The following is an 8177-nucleotide window of genomic DNA, read 5'->3' as shown; positions in this document are numbered from 1 at the left end:
CAGAAAGGAAGATAAGATAAGACTTAAACACAACAGTCCGTTTTGATCACTAAGGGAATCGACGAAGTTGCATACAAGTTTGTGATGCCTTCAGAATTGGCTAAGGCACATAATGTATTTTGGGTTCGATACGTTGTCACTAGGTGGCAGATTCGTCACATGAGATTCTGGTGCAACTATTGAGAATTAAATTGGATTCGACTTGATAAGGAACCAAGGACGACTTTGGATTGGAAAAAGAAGGTCCTGAGAATTAAGACAGAGTAAGGGGTAAAAGACTACTTTAACGAAGAAAACATAACAAAGATGCATAAGAACTAGCTAACTAAGGCGCATAAATATGCTCCTATCAGTTGATAACCCCTTGGCATCTTTAGGGCATCAATCTTCTTGGAATAGGGCTTCGAGTAGAACAATGAGGTATGTGAGCTCCCTTCGTACTGTGCCTTGATGGTGTTGGTGATCATCTCCTGCAGCTGCTGGATAGAAAGAGATCCCATGAGTGCCGCTGCTTGGTCTGGCTCCGGCTTTCCATCGATTTTCTTCACAGGGGGTTCTTCGTCTCCGCCAGCTCCTCCCTTTAGTGGATCATCCTCTGGGTCGGGTTTATCGCCGTCTTGCGCCTCTAATCGGTTGACTAGTGCTGCAATTTGCAAGTCTTTTTCTTCCACAGTTTGGGTTAGCCTTGCGATTGCTTCATTCATTTGAGCCAGCTGCTCATCGATTGAAGTTGCTCCAATGGTCATGACTTACATGGCTGAACTGTCGCTTGAATCGGCATCGGAGAGCATGGATTCGGAGTATTTCCTTGGGCTTTCCCCCCTTGGTGCCCTTAGTGAGGCTAAGGTGATCAAAGGCTCGTGCCTTGGGTGCTTTTGTTCCCTTGGCAGAGGTGAAAGAGGCGGCAAAAGTAGCTCTTGCCATGCTTCGAGTCGTGATGCCCAAAGTGACACCAGTTGCGACGATGACGCTTTTGTTCTTTGCGCCGGTTGCGGGGACAATTTGAGCCTTCCTTGATGCCATTAATTTTGGAAGCGCGCTTGAATTTCTTGAACGGAGAAAGAGATGAGAGGCATAGATTGTCCCACTGGGCGTGCCAATTTGTGAACACGGAAAATTCCTGAAACGAAAGAGACAAGAAACGACGTGCACAAACAAATATTTGTATTTGATAGTTTTGGGTTACAATCTCTCTCAAATTTGATCCTCTGTTTCGATCTCCATAAGGTGTTGATTTATGGGTGTTTCGTTGATCCAAGGGCCGTCGAGGCTTGATCTTGGATGAACAGTTGGAAGTTTGTTCAAATGGCCATGGGCTTGATCTTTGAAGGTGGATTTGAGCGGATCTTCAAGGAGCCGTTGGGGCTTGATCTTGAGGATGAATGTTTCTTCAAGGGCCGTTTGAGGCTTGATCTTGAATAACGGTGATGAGCGGATCTTCAAGGGCGTTTGGGCTTGATCTTGAAGAACAGTGATGAACGGATCTTCAAGGGCTTTTGGGCTTGATCTTGAAGAACGGTTGGATGTGTGGATTTGTCGACGTTTGTTGATCCAAAGGGTCGTTGGGGCTTGATCTTGGATGAACGGATGATGAATGATGGTGCTTTCTTCAAGGGCCGTCGGGGCTTGATCTTGGATTGGTGGATGATTGTTGATCCAAAGGGCCGTTGGGGCTTGATCTTGGATGAACGATGAACGAAGAACGAAGAACACTTTCTTGATTCTTCGGGATTTGCTGGATGCTTGAGAGCTTCAGAGTTTCAGAGCTTCCGAGCTTCAAGGTGTAATATGAATTGGTTCCCTTGAATTAATGAAATGGGCTTGTATTTATAGAATTTTCCAAGGCCTAATTTTGAATATAATATCCCAGATGAAATAAGTCGTTTCTGCCAGGTGTTGACACGTGTCCTATTTGATGACTTTTCCAACTCATTTCAATTTTCGTTTAGTCACACGCTACGTGTAAAATTTATGTAATACATGAGCGTTGACACTTTGATTTATCGGTCAACATTTATTTACCGAAATTTCGATGTCTACAGTTTGTTTTTTGCAATTTTTTGGCATATGCGATCTCAAAGCATATAAAAACAAGTTTGACAGTTGATTCGTCGAAACTAGTTTTGTAGAATGTGTATCCCATCAAAACAATAGATTCACTAACATTTAAAGATTTTATTTATACTTTCATCAAGTATAACATAAGATTTTGTGGTATCCACTAGTGTAAATATTTTAAATTGAAGATCGAATTCATACATTGTATTTATATAGGGTCAAGGAGTGTAGCTGTAATAAATTATCAAAATCGGAGTTAAAATAACCGTTAAATCGTGATTTTTTGTTTATAACCGTCGAAAAATTTTGTCCCGTTTCTTGATCTCTGAATGTTTGTTTTTTGCAATTTTTGGCATATGCGATCTCAAAGCATATACAAACAAGTTTGACGGTTGGATCGTTGAAAATAGTTTCGCAAAATGCGTATCTCATCAAAACAATATATTCACTACCACTTAAGAGTTTATTAATATTTTCATTACGTATAACATAAGATTTTGTGGTATCCACTTGTGTAAATATTTTAAATTGAAGATCAAATTCATTCATTGTATTTATATAGGGTCAAGGTGTCACAGCCCGTCCCGGAATTTTTAATTCCGAGGACATGAAATTACGAAAATGCCCCCAATACGTGACTAAGGTATAATTTTTACGTTCGTTATATCTAAGCTCCTAAAATTTGGTAAGTAGAGTGGAGACTTAGACTTAAATTTTATGTTAGAATTTGTAGTTGGGGATTGGGTAGGATCCCACACCCCTCAATTCTCTCCCTCTTTCCCGTACCCTGTCTCTCTCTCTCTCTCTCCTCCCTCACAATCTCTCATTCTCCGTCTCTCTCCCTCACTCTCGAACGTACGGACCACCACCATATAACCCTGAAACTTCATGGATCGAGGGTTTTGAAGGCACCATCGTGCTTGTGAGGACTCCACGAACTCAAAGACACCATTTTCAGGTAAGGAATCCTTTGTTTTCACGTTGAAAACTCGAGGTCCGAGTTTGGCACTATTCATGAACTTTTTGTTGGTTGATTTTTAGGACAATCCAAGCTCATAGTGAGCTTAGTGAGGTCCCAAGGAAGCTCGGAGTGCTTCGTTGGAAGGATTTGGACGTCGGGATCACGAGGGTTAAGTTTGGCCGGTTTTGCTTGGATTTTTCCGGTGAGATTTAGTTGTTTTTGAAGCTTAAAAGTAGTATATTGTGATTCTAAATGTTGAGGGCTTTAAATTGATATATTATACGAAGAAAATGGTTGAGAAACGAAGGAGAACGAAGCATTTGAAAATTCCCCAGTTTTCCGGCCACCGGAAAAACCAGTCCGGCGAACTCGCGAGGAAGAAGGTGCGCGTGGGCGCGCGTGGACCCGTGCCTTCCTTGGCGCGTGGACCCGTGACGTCGAGTAGATCACTGTGGTATATTCATATACCCAAATTGAGCACCGTATGAGAAAGTTATTAAGGATTGTTGGTTAGGTGTTCGAATAACGTTTTATAGTTTTCGCATTAGGTGAAAATGTGAATTGATGATTCGACCGTTGGATCGTTACCAAACTTTAATACATTGCAATACGTAATGTTAGAGGATTATTGGAACTTACGGATTGGGAATCCGAGTTACGGATCTTCCGGAATTGGAGTTGTAAGTTCATAAAATAAAATGTTAACCGTCACTTAATTTTGGAAATTGACGGAGATCCGACCGTTGGATGTTAATGAAATTTTAGGATGTTATCCTAGAGATATATTGTGGACCTCTGGAAGTTATGGATTTAAAATCTGAGTGGCAGATCTTCCGGATCGATCAACATAGTGACGTATTTTATATAAGTTATATATTCTATCGATATGAATTCTGAGCCTGGATTTGATTACTATTCTAGGCGGCGATCGTCATGACGCCTTGATGTGTGGTGCTAGGGAGTTGTTGGACGAACTCCAGGTGAGTGGGCAGTTTTGTTTTCCGTATATATATATACTTGACGTTTCCCAGAAATTGAATTGAAATGAAAATATGTTTAAAATGAAATGCATATGAGTTATGTGGAAAAACGGGAAGTGAAATACCATGCATAGAATTGATATGAAAAGTATATAGAAATGTGAGTTGAAATGCCATGCATGAATTAATATATGATGCATATGTATGAATTGGTGCGGTGGACGCACATGTAAGAATTGATTTATGATGCATATGTATGAATTGGTGCGGTGGACGCACAGGTGAGTATCAGGTGATTATTTAAATACTGTTATGATGATGTTGATATATATTGAGCTCAAATCCTGCACCATGGTTTAGTGCTTATAGTATTCACCGCATTGCACGCTCGCCTTGGATCCAAGTAGATGCTGGTCGCACAGTCCACGCGGAGTGGGTGCGACGGGCCAGTCGAAGAGTGTTAGTGAGATTTCGACTGGTGGGTGACCTTAGATTATGTGCACAGATGATTGATGAGAGAAGCACTAGAGCGTAACTTGTGTGCAGAAGGCCGGACAGGTCACGCGGAGTGACTCCGGCAGAGTGTGAGAGTGATAGAATTGTTTTACTGACCCACTCAATTTTGGTTTTGCGCCCCTCCAGGTTCAGGAATCACAAAGGTGTGGTGACTACGAGGAATTCACGGTGTTCTGACAGATTGGACAAAATTAGGACTCACCTTCGGGTTTATCAACTTATAAATTGTATCTTAAAGCTTCCGTATTGTGCAAATGGTTACGTCACTCTCACGTGACGGCCAGCATGCCCTCCTTCGGGACGGGGTGTGTCACAAGGAGTGTAGCTGTAATAAATCATCAAAATCGGAGTTAAAATAACCGTTAAATCGTGATTTTTCATTTATAACCGTCGAAAAGTTTTGTCCCGTTACTTGATCCCTGAATGTTTGTTTTTTTCAATTTTTGGCATATGCAATCTCGAAGCATATACAAAGAAGTTTGACGGTTGGATCGTTGAAAATAGTTTCGCAAAATGCGTATCTCATCAAAACAATATATTCACTATCACTCAAGAGTTTATTAATATTTTCATTAAATATAACATAAGATTTTGTGGTATCCACTAGTGTAAATTTTTTAAATTGAAGATCGAATTCATTCATTGTATTCATATAGGGTCAAGGAGTGTAGTTGTAAAAAATTATCAAAATTGGAGTTAAAATAACTGTTAAATCGTGATTTTTCGTTTATAACCGTCGAAAGGTTTTGTCTCGTTACTTGATCTCTGAATGTTTTTTTTTTGCAATTTTTGGCGTATGCGATCTCGAAGTATATGCAAACATGTTTGACGGTTGGATCGTTGAAACTAGTTTCATAGAATGCGTATCCCATCAAAACAATAGATTCACTAACACTTAAGAGTTTATTCATACTTTCATCAAGTATAACATAAGATTTTGTGGTATCCATTAGTGTAAATATTTTAAATTGAAGATTGAATTCATTCATTGTATTCATATAGGGTCAAGGAGTGTAGCTGTAAAAAATCATCAAAATCGGAGTTAAAATAACCGTTAAATCGTGATTTTTCGTTTATAACCGTCGAATTTTTTTGTGTCGTTACTTGATCTGTGAATTGTCACAGCCCGTCCCGGAATTTTAATTCCGAGGACGTGAAATGACCAATGTGACCTTAAACGGGATTAAGGTGTGTAAATGTATGACATTTGTTTTACTCTAAGATCCTAAACTAGGGTTAGATTTATATTTGTATGTGTTAAATTGTGTTTGGACTTAGGTAGGGCCTCCTACCCTCAAAACACTCCCTAAAACCCGTAATCTTTCTTCTCTCTTCTTCCTTCATTTCAGACTCTCTCTCACTCTCTCTCTTACTCTCGAACTCACGGCAAACACCAAGAACAACCACAATTCTACACGAACGTCCAATCTAAGATCACCATCGTGATCTTGGGAACTTCACGAGCACGGGGGTACAAGTTTCAGGTGAGTTCTATTTCAAAAACCCTAGTTTCAAATCACCCCGTGGATTTGCACTGTTCACAAACTTTAAGATGGCCGTGTTTTAGGTTAAACAAAGCTCACAGTGAGCTTAAGGAGGTCACGAGGAGGCTCGGAGTGCCTCGTTTGAACAAAATGGACGTCGGGATCGTTGGGTTCGAGTTTGGCCGAATTTGAGGAATTTTGGAAGGTATGATCTTGTTGTTTTTAGACCTTAAAAACCTCCCAACGTGATAGTAGGTGTTTAGGGCTTCAATTTGGTATAAGGTACGAAAAATTTGGATGAAAAACGAAGGAGAATAGCAAGTTTGAAATTTTTCCAGAAACCGGCGAACAGTCGCCGGCGACCGGCGAATCGCCGGAGAAGACAGGGAATATTCCGTCAGTTTTGACGGAATATACTAACGGCGTTGACTGACGCCGTTAATAATTAACGGAATATGCTAGTATTTAACAGAATATTCCCTAACTGCCGTTTACTGTGCCGTTAGTGTGCACGACACGTGGCCGCGCGTGGGGGCGCATAGGTCCGTGCCACGTCAGGCGCGTGGGGGCGCGTGAGGACTCCAAAAATTATTTTAAAAATATGGGGATGATCCTGAGGTTGTGTAGGTCACGGTGGTATATTTATATACCCAATTTGAGCAATATATAAGGAGTTATTAACTAAGATTTGGGTTAGGCGTTAAATAACGTCAAATTGGTTACTCTTGTATAGGTGAGGTTTATGCGGGCATCGGGCATGGCCAAGGGATGCTCAGGGACTTACGAGACGTCGATGTATTCTGTGAGTGGGCAGTTTGTTTTCCGTATATATATATACTTGACGTTTCCCAGAAATTGAATTGAAATGAAAATATGTTTAAAATGAAATGCATATGAGTTATGTGGAAAAAACGGGAAGTGAAATACCATGCATAGAATTGATATGAAAAGTATATAGAAATGTGAGTTGAAATGCCATGCATGAATTAATATATGATGCATATGTATGAATTAGTGCGGTGGACGCACAGGTAAGAATTGATTTATGATGCATATGCATGAATTGGTGCGGTGGACGCACGGGTAAGAATTGATTTATGATGCATATGTATGAAATGGTGCGGTGGACGCACATGTGAGTATTTATTTCTGTTATGATGATGTTGATGTATATTGAGCTCAAATCCTGCACCATAGTTTAGTGCTTATAGTATTCACCGCATCGCACGCTCGTCTTGGATCCAAGTAGATGCTAGTCGTACAGTCCACGCGGAGTGGGTACGACAGGCCAGTCGCGAGAGTGTTAGTGAGATTCCGACTGGTGGGTGACCTTAGATTATGTGCACAGATGATTTATGAGAAGCACTAGAGCGTAACTTATGTGTAGAAGGCCGGACAGGTCACGCGGAGTGACTCCGGCAGAGTGTGAGAGTGATAGATTTTGAGCTCTAGGTTCAACCGTGCAGGGATATTAGAGGGCCTCCGGTTGATTACTTTCTTGCACCTGATATGATTATTGTTGATGCATCCATACTTAACTGTTGAATTAGACATGGCATGGCATGATGGATAAAGAAAAATGTTGAGATAGTAAAAAATGAAGTTTGAGAATATATATGTATATTTATATTTTACATTTCTGGGAAAGTATACAGGTTTTACGGAGAGGGGTTACAACGTTTTGAGAAATGTTTGGATTTGGAAAAGAATTGTTTTACTGACCCACTCAATTTTGGTTTTGCGCCCCTCCAGGTTCAGGAATCACAAAGGTGTGGTGACTACGAGGAATTCGACGGTGTTCTGACAGATTGGACAAAATTAGGACTCACCTTCGGGTGTATCAAATTATAAATTGTATCTTTAAAGCTTCCGTACTGTGCAAATGGTTACGTCACTCTCACGTGACGGCCAGCATGCCCTCCTTCGGGACGGGGTGTGTCATGAATGTTTATTTTTTGTAATTTTTTGCTGATGCGATCTCGAAGCATATACAAACAAGTTTGACGGTTGAATCATTGAAATTAGTTTTGTATAATTCGTATCCCATGAAGTTCAATGGTGTGTGTGTGTGTGTATATATATTTATTTATTTATTAAGTAGATTTAAATCTATTTATTTTGTATGTATAATTATTATAGTTTTTAGGGGTATAAAATTTAATTTAAAATTTAATATAT

General features: G+C 40.2%; 1 long non-coding RNA gene across 1 annotated transcript; it reads left to right on the top strand.

The window, feature by feature from the left end:
* Positions 1 to 2907: 2907 nt before the first annotated feature.
* LOC126627651 (uncharacterized) lies at positions 2908 to 7722 on the top strand. Its single transcript, XR_007625100.1, has 4 exons — positions 2908 to 3016; positions 3100 to 3221; positions 3941 to 4567; positions 7410 to 7722. It is a non-coding gene; the product is annotated as an uncharacterized LOC126627651 (long non-coding RNA).
* The last annotated feature ends 455 nt before the right edge of the window (positions 7723 to 8177 follow it).

The sequence above is a fragment of the Malus sylvestris genome, chromosome 7, assembly GCF_916048215.2.
Source record: "Malus sylvestris chromosome 7, drMalSylv7.2, whole genome shotgun sequence".
In the NCBI taxonomy this organism is placed as follows: Eukaryota; Viridiplantae; Streptophyta; class Magnoliopsida; order Rosales; family Rosaceae; genus Malus; species Malus sylvestris.
This window is presented reverse-complemented; position numbering and strand designations above follow the sequence as displayed.